The sequence below is a fragment of the Notolepis coatsorum genome, assembly GCF_963971535.1.
Source record: "Notolepis coatsorum genome assembly, chromosome: 13".
Taxonomy (NCBI): domain Eukaryota; kingdom Metazoa; phylum Chordata; class Actinopteri; order Aulopiformes; family Paralepididae; genus Notolepis; species Notolepis coatsorum.
The window spans coordinates 16,445,407-16,458,677 of record NC_140177.1 but is presented as its reverse complement, the minus strand read 5'-3'; positions in this window follow the sequence as shown (position 1 = coordinate 16,458,677).

Below are 13,271 nucleotides of genomic sequence, written 5' to 3'. Positions count from 1 at the left end.
GCCTAGCTACAACAAGCAGCCTAGCTCCCAACGGCAGCTACCTGCACAGCAGCTTAGCTCCCATATGCAGCCTAGCTCCCAACGGCAACAACCTGCACAGCAGCCTAGCTACTACAAGCAGCCTAGCTCCCAACAGCAGCAACCTGCACAGCAGCTAAGCTCCCAACGGCAGCCTAGCTCCCAACAGCAGCAACCTGCACAGCAGCTTAGCTCCCAACGGCAGCCTAGCTCCCAACAGCAGCAACCTGCACAGCAGCTTAGCTCCCAACGGCAGCCTAGCTCCCACAAGCGGCAACCTGCACAGCAGCCTAGCTCCCTACAGCAGCTACCTGCACAGCAGCCTAGCTACAACAAGCGGCCTAGCTCCCAACAGCAGCTACCTGCACAGCAGCTTAGCTCCCACAAGCAACCTAGCTCCCAACAGCAGCTTAGCTACCAACAGCAACAACCTGCGCAGCAGCCAAGCTCTCAACAGCAGCCTAGCGACCAACAGCCTAGTTACAACAAGCAGCCTAGTTACCAACGGCAGCAACCTGCACAACGGCTAACCTACCACAAGCAGCCTAGTAACCAGAAGCAGCCAAGCTACAAGCAGCCTGCAGCACTGCTACCAGACCAACCAGCAGCTCCAGGTGACTAGTTACAGCAGCAACCCTAGGAACCATAGTTGGCTGTTCCTGTAATGTTTGAATATTGGCTCTAATGTGTAGTTTGTCAAAATGTTCTGTAATGTGGGGCAGATGGGATTCCTGTCTAACACTGAATCTAATTATGACTTACTGTACTGTTTTTATAAAAGGGAAACTGGGTCTGACTATTCCTTCTGACTCCACAGGTCTGAATGAGGAGCGTTGGAACCAGGCTGGCTATTAATCCAGGAGGGAGGAAAGACTATTGAAATGTAAATGTCTGTTTTCCCTTAAACATCACTTCAAATCTGTCTGTAGTTTTACCTGCATCACTTCTACATCAGTCTGGTTCTAAAATAGCAGTATTTAAAACCCAGTTTTACTCTTTTTCAGAAACTTCAACTTTGAAAGACGTCTCCATTCTACAATATTGTGTGGACTGTATTTGAAAATAAAATATTTTTGTAATGGTACTTGTCATTGGTGTGGTACCTCATTTATGTATCTGGATCATTTAGTAGAAATTATGCTGACCATCTAGATTTGTTCCTGGGCTCTGGTGCAGCATTTTAGGCATGACACTGAGCCTCATAAAGCGGGACTAGACTTCTGGGGTCCTTGAGGGGGAGTTCTGTCCAGCAAAATACTAATGTTTATTTTATTAATTCACTAGAACTTTGCACAATGAGAGTGTCATTGGTGCATCCAGTGTTCTTCACCATTACAGCAGATGCTCTTTTGGATCAACTACAAACTCTCTACCCTGGTAGCACACAAACAACATGCCTTAACATGCAACGGCCCGGGGCCGGGCCCTTGTGGGACCATGTGCCTGCCGGTGGAACATGGCACTTTGCAAGCGTCTAGTGGCTCTGGTCTGCATACAACATATTATATAAAATATTATACAACAGCATGCACATTTCTCAATTCTGATTGGCTGAAACAGTCCATTTACACGTATGTATCCGTCACAATCCACGCTCAGGTCCCAGGACCCGCCCACAACCGAATCACATCACTCCGCCCTGCAGATTTTACAGAGAAAACAAGATGGCGGACAATAATCTTTAACAAATGGATATGTTGAGAGTCGTAACGACTAAATATAAAGTGATTCTGTCACGGCGAATGTCTTAGTCCTTTAAACAATGTTGGATGACGTAATTGATGGGTCATGAGTCATTGTGGAACAAAAGAGAAATCGTGGATTGATTTGCAATTTTTTTTTAAATAATTTCTTCCTTGCCCCTGACTGCAGAGCTCACTCACTCGCGTACACTGTCTGGCACACCCACACACACACACACACACACACACACCTGTCTGAAACGGCGGAGGACTGAGAGACATAGAAGCAGCTGAGTGCTGCGCTGTTTTAAGTGAGCATGGCCTATTGAATTGATTGATTGATAATTTTATTACTGTACGCCTGGTTTCCAACTGGTTAAGTTTAGGCCCTCTAAAGTAGGTTTATTGTAAATCTGGTATGTCATAAAGTCTTTCTCTGGTCTGCATCCCCTTAACAATTGTGTGTATTCAGCCGTACTGTATTGTACCCATTCTGCATCTGGTAATAAAATGTTCAATCAATCATTCCAATAACACACAGTTGGATGTGTTAGTTTGTTGGATCCGTTGGATGCACTTCCGAGCTGCTTCCACATGGAGGCAACTTCTCTCAATCATTCCAATAACACACAGTTGGATGTGTTAGTTGGTTGGATGCACTTCCGAGCTGCTTCCACATGGAGGCAACTTCTCTCAATCATTCCAATAACACACAGTTGGATGTGTTAGTTGGTTGGATGCACTTCCGAGCTGCTTCCACATGGAGGCAACTTATCTTTTTTGTTGTTGTGGGAACTACTTTTTCTGGCGGATGGTTTTTTCAATAAATCTTCGATTAATGTGTGTTTATTGTATAGCAATAAGGTTGGATGAATGTGGCAGTTGTATAAAAGCATTACACCACTTGCAGTCGTGATTTGTGAAAAATAAACCATGCCTAGGGGGGTCTAACGATGATGTAATTAAGCATTACATCACGCGCAGGAGTGGTTTGTGAACAATAAACCCCCCTAGGCATGGTTTATTGTTCACAAATCACGACTGCAAGTGGTGTAATGCTTTTATACAACTGCCACATTCATCCAACCTTATTGCTATACAATAAACACACATTAATCAAAGATTTATTGAAAAAACCATCCGCCAGAAAAAGTAGTTCCCACAACTACAAAAAAAACAAGTTGCCTCCATGTGGAAGCAGCTCGGAAGTGCATCCAACCAACTAACACATCCAACTGTGTGTTATTGGAAGCAGCTTGAAGTGCATCCAACCAACTAACACATCCACCTGTGTGTTATTGGAACTAACACATCCAACTGCCTTTCAACTAAGGCATCCAACCAACTAACACATCCAACTGCCTTTCAACTAAGACATCGAACCAACTAATACATCCAACTGCCTTTCAACTAAGACATCCAACCAACTAACACATCCAACTTTTCTTTAGTTTTTAATTATGAAGTTAGTGGTTATTGGAATGATTGATTGATTGAAAATTGTATTACCAGATGCAGAATGGGTACAATACAGTACGGCTCAATACACACAATTGTTAAGGGGATGCAGACCTACTTTCTATAGAACTTCATTCTTAGATGCTTCTATAGAAAGTAGGTAAAACAAATTAAAAAGTTTTCTTTGCCCTATAAGAAAAAAAAGTTTTCTTCGCCCTTTTTTTTTTTTTTCTTTTTTTAGCCTAAACTTAACCAGTTGGAAACCAGGCGTACAGTAATAAAATTAGCAATCAACCAATCAATCAATTCAATAGACCATGCTCACTTAAAACAGCGCTGCTTCTCTCTCAGTCTGACTCCCCCGCTGTTGCAGACAGGAGTGTGTGTGTGTGTGTGTGTGTGTGTGTGTGTGTGTGTGTGTGTGTGTGTGTGTGTGTGTGTGTGTGTGTGTGTGTGTGTGTGTGTGTGTGTGTGTGTGTGTGTGTGTGTGTGTGTGTGTGTGTGTGTGTGTGTGTGTGTGTGTGTGTGTGTGTGTGTGTGTGTGTGTGTTTGTGGGTACGCCAGCGTCGGACAGTGTGAGAGTGAACGCTGCAGTCAGTGGGAAGGAAGTAGAAATTTTAAATAAAATTGCAAATAATCAATCAATCAATCCGCGATTTTTCTTTTGTTCTAAAATGACTCATGACCCATCAATTACATCATCCAACATTGTTTAAAGGACTAAGACATTCGCCTTGACAGAATCGCTTTATATTTAGTCGTTATGACGCTATCAACATATCCATTTGTTAAAGATTATTGTCCGCCATCTTGTTTTTGCCGACGGAGTGATCCTGGCGGAGTGATGTGATTCGGTTGTGGGCGGGTCCTGGGACCAGGACCGTAGAATGGTCCCTATACATACGTGTAAATGGACTGTTTCAGCCAATCAGAATCGAGAAATTTGCATGCCGTTGTATAATGCTTAATTAAAGCCCTTTGTTGCCGTTTGAATGCCACCTCACTCGACAAAATCCATGCCTCGATTTTCAAGTTACATGCCTATGTCAGGTGTGCGACTTTGTACCCGTGAGCGTCTGATTACCACCCCGGACTCCAGAGGCTCTAGAATTGTGATCATTCGCCGATTGGCTACAACCCTGTATCATTTTCACAATGAGTGTAGCTATCCAATGATACCCCACGTGGGGTTGTGCGAACCTGGGATCTAGGTGAGAATTGACACACAAAAAACTCTCAGAATGCATTGCCGTCAATGAGGAAATGGAATACTGGAACTCTTTTTGGTACAGTTTACCAAAATCGCTCTTAATCACCCATTTCTGAAATTTGGACCTGTACAACGTAAGGCATATGGATCCGCTGTGTTTTCCAGCTTATACGTATTTTTTGGATATTGCAACTACAGAAAAACTAGTCCAAGTACAACTCAAGTTCAGCCCTATGTTACTCTTATTTCATTACCACTAAAAGTGACTTTTCTTTATTGTGTAAGAAACTTCAGAATGTTATCTTTCAAGAGACCAGGCTTATGCATGTGCTATATGTATAAAGTATAAATATACCCTTTTACGAAAAAGTATGCAGTCCTCAAGTTCAAGTAAAAAATAAATGGCAGCTTTTCTCTGTGCATGTTAAGAGGTTAAATGGGAGGTTTACCCCAAATGTTTCCTCTTACCAGAGTATCTATCCATCCAGATTGTTTTGGTGTGATTTGCTTAGTTTTGAAGATGTCTGTAGAGCTTGTCACTCGATACAAGGGAGCTGAAGGGCACTTGGTTTGTGGCATCAAACTGTTTAGGAAAACTCAAAAGCCATGTATCATTATGGAAATTACTCAGGATAAACCAGCAGTTTCATATAGGAACTATTTTCTACTGATCTACACCCCAATAATGAATGGGGGCTATGTTATTTGCAATGTTGATAACCAGAATCTCTACTGTTGTACAGATTTTTACAGTTTCTCCTTCATACACACAGTATGTACAGATGGATGATGAAATTATTAGAAACCATGGTATTTTCTGCTGGGTTTATTCACAAAGTCAATACATATTAAACGACATGCTGTTGACCAAGCGATGACATGTCAATGGACCTCATGATCGAAAGTATCTTTGTACATTCACGAAAATCCTCCTCCGGATGTGTGAAACTGTCTTCGTAAAAGGCCAAAATGTTCTCCACTGAATGAAGTAGTCATTCTTAAACTGGAAGTGCATTCTCAAACATCAACTCCTTATAAGGAGAGGCTAAGCATTGCACCTTGAGTTGTGCTAACCCCGATGGGGGGAATATTCAACAGGTAGCACTAGGGCCATAGCTTTTTGGGGGCCTATTTTGTGAAATTATGGTGGGTGGATTCCAAACCGGTTAAGGTGGGCATTGTAATGTCCATGGTTCACATAGTTGACTTCATGTTCATAATGTTCAGTGAGCTTGGTAATGTTTAGTTCTGACCTATAGAGGGCCCTCTATGTTTTACTCCTCAAGAGCAAGACACTCGGGTGATCTTGTCAGTGCACTACGGAGAAGCAGCGGGAGTATTGTCATTGTGATAGTTCTAGTCATAACAGCAGGAATGTGTCTGTAAGCTTGAAAACGTTCATAAAGAGTCAAACTGGAATCAATGTGTCGGAGCCTTCATTCTAAAACTTTACACTGGCGACGAGGAGTAAAAGTTATATTTTTGTATAACCATGGCTGCTGCATTACCATCGTTCCCTACTTTTGACACAAGTGACGATCACAGCTCATCTATCCGTTGGAGAAAGTGGATACAGCGTTTTGAAAATTTCATTGTTGCGTTGGATGTCAAGGATGAAACAAGACGACGTGCGATGCTTCTACATTATGCAGGGGAAGGTGTACAGGATATTTTTGATACACTGTCAGACACAGGTGACGCAAAAGACTATAAAAAAGCTAAAGATAAACTGAGTGAGTATTCTTCCCCTAAACTCAACGTCACATACGAGACTTACAAATTCAGACAAGCTATACAATTGGCTGGAGAAAGTCTCGACTCTTATCACACTAGGCTGCGACAGCTAGCAGCAACCTGTGAGTTTTCTGATATTGGAAGAAAGATCAAGACGATGATTATCCAGACGTGCACATGTAATAAGCTGCGACGTCAAGCATTACAGAAACCGGAAATGACGCTGACTGAGCTACTATCACTAGGTAGAACCATGGCACTTGCCGAGACTCAAGCATCAGGAATGGAGCAAACACGACACAGTTCGGCTCAAGGAAACATGAGGGAAGATGTTTTGGCTATGAATATGGGGAGGGGAGCTACAAATAAAAGATGCTATAATTGCTCTGGCACTTTTCCCCATCGTGAGGAAACACCGTGCCCAGCGAGGGGGAGAACGTGCAACACCTGCGGTAAACAAGGACACTTCTCAAAGTGTTGTCGTTCCAAACGACCACAAGGGGGCACCAGAGACCGACATGAAGTGCATTATATGCACATCAGTGACAGGGAAATCACACCGAACTCAACACATGCAGACAGAGAATCTTCTGAGGAGTATCTGTACACACTTTCTCAAACTAAATCAGACCTCCCACATGCAAACATAAAGGTTGGTGACTGCAAAATAAATGTGATGCTGGATACAGGGGCAACTGTAAATATCATTGATGAGGCAACTTACCAGAGACTGACATATAAGCCCCCACTCACCAAATGCACTGTTCCCATATTTCCCTATGGCTCTCGTAAGCCACTACCTGCCCTGGGAAAATTCACCTCGCTGGTGGAGTCCAAATCACAGTTCACAACTACAACATTCCATGTGTTACAAGGAAATAATGGCAGTTTACTCGGATATGACACTGCCAGTCAACTTGGGCTAATCAAGATAGCTAATGCCCTTCATACATCCCCAGAGCAGCAGGAACAGCTCACATCTCCACGACAACCGGTCGACATACAGCCCACATCAGCTTGCAAACAGACAGAAGCAAATACAGTGGATGATATCCTCACTGAGTACGATGGTCTATTCCATGGATTGGGCAAGTTGGATGGGGTTCAAGTCAAGTTGCACATAAAAAAAGACGTTTCTACTGTCACACAACCTCATAGAAGAGTGCCGTTTCATGTGAGGAAGTGGATTGAAACTGAACTACAACGCCTGGAGGATCTCGATGTGATTGAAAAGGTTGATGGCCCCACTCCATGGGTTTCTCCGATAGTTGTTGTTCCAAAGCCAAAAGACCCGGAAGGTGTGCGTATATGTGTGGACATGAGGGTACCAAATTGTGCCATCGAAAGAGAAAGACATCTCACACCCACAGTAGATGACGTGATACAGGCACTCAATGGAGCCAAGTTCTTCTCAAAGCTGGATTTAAACAGTGGATATGATCAGCTAGAACTGGATCCATCCTCACGATACATCACAACATTCTCCACTCATGTAGGGCTAAGACGTTACAAGAGACTGAGCTTTGGGGTCTCGTCGGCTGCAGAGGTGTTCCAAAATGCCATTCAACAGGCCCTGGATGGCATTCCAGGAGTCATCAACCTCAGTGATGACATTCTGGTTTTTGGGGAAACCAGGGCTGCCCATGATCAAGCTCTCAGGGCAACCTTTCAGCGACTGAAAGAAAAAAACCTGACTCTCAACAAGGCCAAGTGCTCATACGCACAGACCACTCTTGACTTCTTCGGATATACGTTCTCAGATGGAGGTTTCTCTCCAGATCCTAAGAAGGTTCAGGCGATTCATGATGCTGCTGCCCCGACCAATGCAAGTGAGATACGCAGTCTCCTTGGCATGGCAAACTACAGCGCCCGATTCATAAAGGATTTGCCACCATAACTCAACCCTTGCGAGACCTGGCAAGGAAATCTGCTCATTGGACGTGGACCGAAGAACACCAGAGGTCTCTTAATGAGATGAAACGCAGCCTTACTAGTGACGCTGTGATGACCTACTTTGACCAACACAAACGAACTGAACTGGTTGTTGATGCAAGCCCAGTAGGTCTTGGGGCTGTATTGGCACAAAGGAACAGTCCAAACGAGCCGGCCAGAGTGATAAGCTATGCAAGTAGAGCACTGTCCCCCATTGAACAAAAGTATTCACAGACAGAACGTGAGGCCCTTGCTATTGTCTGGGGCTGTGAACATTTTCACATATACCTCTATGGTGCAGCCTTCACACTTGTCAGTGATCACAAACCATTGGAATGGATTTTCAATAACCCCAGATCCAAACCACCTGCTCGTATAGAGCGCTGGAGCCTGCGTCTGCAACCATACAACTACACAGTCTGTTACAAGGCTGGCAAAGACAACCCGCCGGATTACATGTCGCGCCACCCGGCACAGGTATCACACATCTCTCACGCTATGTCAGACGACGAAAGACAAGCTGAAGAATACATAAACTTTGTCACTGAAAATGCTGTACACTGGCGGAAATTCAGGATGCAACCACAACTGATCCCACTCTACGTGAAGTAATTCGACTCATTAAAGATGACTCTTGGAGGTTGCTGTCTGACAAACGGGACTCTATTGATGGAGTTGACAGATCTGCTCTTGTGTCGTTCAAGAAAATAAAAGATGAACTGACAGTGACTGCTAATGGTGACACTGTACTGCGTGGCACAAAGATTGTCGTCCCCCACTCTTTACAAGTCAGAGCAATATCACTTGCACATGAAGGCCACCAGGGGGTGGTCAAAACTAAGAAGCTGATCAGGGAGAAAGTCTGGTTCCCTGGAATTGACAAGCAAGTGGAGGCAATGATAGCTGGCTGCATCCCATGTCAGGCTGTTGTGCCCAACCACACACAAGAACCCCTCTGCATGTCTGATCTGCCATCGTCACCATGGGAAAAGATTAGTGTTGATTTCTGTGGTCCATTCCCCTCTGGGGATTATCTTTTCGTAGTTGTTGATGAATATTCAAGGTACCCAGAGGTTGAGATTCTTCAGTCCACGTCAGCCAGGGCCACTATCCCTAAACTCGACAAGATATTCTCAACACTGGGAATTCCACTGCAGGTCAAAACGGATAATGGCCCCCCCTTTCAGAGCTTGGAATTTGCAGATTTTGCAACATATTTGGGTTTTAAACACAGAAAGATAACTCCATTGTGGCCTCAGGCGAATGGAGAGGCAGAACGGTTCATGCGCACCTTGGAGAAGAATATACGGACTACACATGTTGAAGGTCGTCCATGGAAACAGACTCTATATGCATTTCTACGCAACTACCGTGCCACGCCACACTGCTCCACTGGGATGGCTCCAGCTGATGTGCTGTTTGGTAGGCCTCTGAGGATCAAGCTACCCACGCCTGCTGTCCACTGTCAGTCCCCGACTGATGCAAAAATACGACGAGCAGATGCAATGGCGAAGGACAGGATGAAACATAATGCGGAAAGGAGGCGCCATGTGGTTCCTTTGGCTCTGAAGGCTGGTGATAGAGTTCTCTGTCGTCAAAAGAAGGAAGGGAAGCTATGCCCTGCTTACAATCCCCACCCATACAAGATCATCGCGATCAAAGGCTCCATGGTGACAGCTAAAAGTAACAATCATGTCATCACCAGAAACTCATCCCACTTTAAGAATTTACCTAAGGTGGATGATCACCACTCTCAATCAGCTGACATGCAAGGTGTCATAGACTGGACTGAAATAGATCCTCACCACACTGCAGAACGTTTATGCCCTGACAGCCCCAGGCCACAGCCACCTGGTCACAGGTACCCAGTGAGGGAAAGCAGAAGACCCCCATCATACCTCACTGACTTTGAATAATGTGCATAATGTAATAATGTTCTAAAATACATTGTTGAGTTCAACTAATGTGTAGTTATTGTTAAAGAAAAGAAATGTAAGGAAAGGAGGGTTGTAATGTCCAACATAGTTGACTTTATGTTCATAATGTTCAGTGAGCTTGGTAATGTTTAGTTCTGACCTATAGAGGGCGCTCTATGTTTTACTCCTCAAGAGCAAGACACTCGGGTGATCTTGTCAGTGCACTACGGAGAAGCAGCGGGAGTATTGTCATTGTGGTAGTTCTAGCCATTCTCGAAGTCAACTTCCTGTCTGTTATTGCTACGCAACTGCAGCGTGGGGGGGAACTGCCCCGCCTGGTACATTGTGTACACTATTTAGTGGAGAAACGGATAGTTAAAGCGGCAAATTAAAGACAATCAAGCAGACTTTTCTTCAGTCCTTCACAATGCCAAAGAGCTGCTGTGTTACGCGTTATACTAATGACAAAAACAGAAATCCAAATCGGAAGTTTTATACCATCACAGAGGAAAAAGTGGCTGGTGGCTAACGTTCGGCTAACTCGCTCTGATGTTGTGGTCGTGGTAATCAGGGGGAGTTTCTTTGACTCATATCTCGCCTTAGAATCACCAGAAAGGCTTTCGAAATAGTGAAATGCCATGTTGGCCTCAATATTTTCAAAACAAATCGTATGAAAATGTTATGAAATGAACAAGAATGTGATAAAACATGTAATAAAAACGGAGCTCAATGCATGGATTTGATGGTAGAAATCCGTATGGTCCCCCTATACCAAGATGGCGGCGGTCTCGTGACATCAGAGTGTCTTCGAGAATAACAGCAGGAATGTGTCTGTAAGCTTGAAAACGTTCATAAAGAGTCAAACTGGAATCAATGTGTCGGAGCCTTCATTCTAAAACTTTACAGGCATGCATTTAACATTTGAATGCATCAATCTGGTGCACTTTAAAAGGAAGAGGCTAGATCCGTGAAAAAATCGTAAAAAAAATTCTCACAAATTAAAATCAAACATCTCAAGTTGACCCCAGCAATGACAGAAAATGATAATACATGGGAAACTCTGGGGCTCCCCTACATCAAGAAACTCCTGAAAACGTACAGGATTTACCGAATCTGCATTATAACATCTCTCAAATGCATCTTTAAATTTGTTTTATAGCATATAGGTACTTTCACTCAATGCACAAGACTGCTTGGCTACCTACCTAGAGACAATGGCAATTCTAGGAATTTTTTAACAAGGGGGCACAGGGGGCGCATGAGCTAGTATGGGGGGGCACCAAAAAATTTATAAAAATACAAATAAAACGGAAGTAAACTTATTTTTTTTAAGCGCATTTTTTTAAAATTCTTAAATTTTTTATAGCTACGTATGACCGGTAAGTATAAATGAAGTTGGGTTTATCTAGACAGGTAGCCTAAGTGTAGCAGGTAAGGTATAAAGGTAAGTATATTAGGTTACATTATTTTACCAATAGCAGATCAGACAACTCTTTTCAGCCATTGGGATTCATAGAAAATATTTTATTGGCACCACTGCTGTACAAGTCTCTTTTTTTCACATGAAAGACACAACAACACAATAATAATAATACATAAGACATCACAGGACAGAAACGTATTGCAATAATGACAAGATAATAGAGATAAAATAGAATAAATAAAATTAAAACCAAAGTAAAAATGTTATTATATTGATAGACATTACAAAAGAAATTCCTAATTACAACAATAATTGTTCACCCAAGGGCTGTCTACTATTAACAAACCTAAAACATGTTAGCCATTGTAGGTCATTCACCAGGTCAGAGCGACATAATAAATGATAGGCACAACTCCCAATATCAGTAACGGGTCTATTGTTCTAAGAATCAAGTCAAGTCAAGTCAAGAGTTTTATTTGTCACGGCATACGAGTATACAATGAAATGCGGGTGGTCTTGCCCGCAACGATGTGCAATACAGTGGTACAACATATAATAGAATCCAATACAAAAAACATTGTGCAATAACAGGTAACAGGTAACATGGTGTGACATCTCGGTATCTGTACATAGTTATTTACAGAGCATATAGGACATGCTAGGTAGCTTTGGTAGTGCAATACACTGTTACTGTTGCTAATACTAATTTAAAGTGGCCTTTCCTTTTGGCAATAAGTGTGGGTGTGTGCGGCATGAGTGTGTGCCCGCTCATGTTAAAGTGTTAAAGTGGCTGCTCATGTGTGCTTATGTGTGGATAGTTCAGTGTTCTGTGGTACTCAATGTTCATTGTTCAAGACTCTGATGGCCTGGGGGAAGAAGCTGAGCCTAAGCCTCTCTGTCCTAGTAGCTGGGGTTCGCAGGCGTCTGCCTGACCTCAGCAGCTGAAACAGGCTGTTATTGGGGTGGTGGGGGTCTTTCATTATTCTGCAGGCTCTGGATTTGCACCTCTTGTTGTATAGAACCTGCAGGGGAGGTAGTGCAATACCCGTGGTACGCTCGGCTGAGCGCACCACTCTCTGTAGGGCCTTCTTGTCCTGTGCCGTGCTGTTTCCATACCAGGCAGTGATGTTTCCGGTCAAGATGCTCTCTACAGCTCCTGAGTAGAAGGACTGGAGTATCTTCCCCGATACTCTGAACTTCCTTAACTGTCTCAGGTGGTAGAGGCGCTGTTTCGCCTTCTTTACTACTGTGTCTATGTGTGTTGACCATGTCAGATCCTCTGAGATGTGGACCCCCAGGTACTTAAAGCTGCTCACCCTGTCCACGGTAGCCCCGTTAATCATCAGTGGTGTGTGTGTCTAAGAGCCCAATAGCCAGCAAGGCCACTGGACTGGAGACCAGAAGCAGAGCAGCCATTTTAGTGCTGTACAAGTATTTTAAAGTGTTTGATCACTCAATAAATTCAATTAATAATAAACTAAATTAATTGTATCACTCTATCAAGTTGCCCCATGGCATGAAATTATTCATTCATATTAATTCAAGTATTTGCATGTGATTGAAAGGTACATGCATCGTTTCAAATATTGTATTGCCACCAGTGCTGTGCTTATTTACATTTATACAACTGGTTACAAATCAAAAAATATTTTAAACAAGTGTTTTCTCACTCAATTATCAAGTTGCCCCATGACATGAAAGGGATTCAAGTATTTCATGAATGCAAGGTACATACATAATATTGTATTGCCTCCACTGCTGTCAGACAACTATTTACTTCTCCAAGTATTAACATAAATGACCACTCATTAGCAGATCAGACTTTTCTCTTGTAGTACTTTTACCACTGGATGTCACTAAATACCACCTCTGCTTGTAAATGCTGTATGGTGCAACAA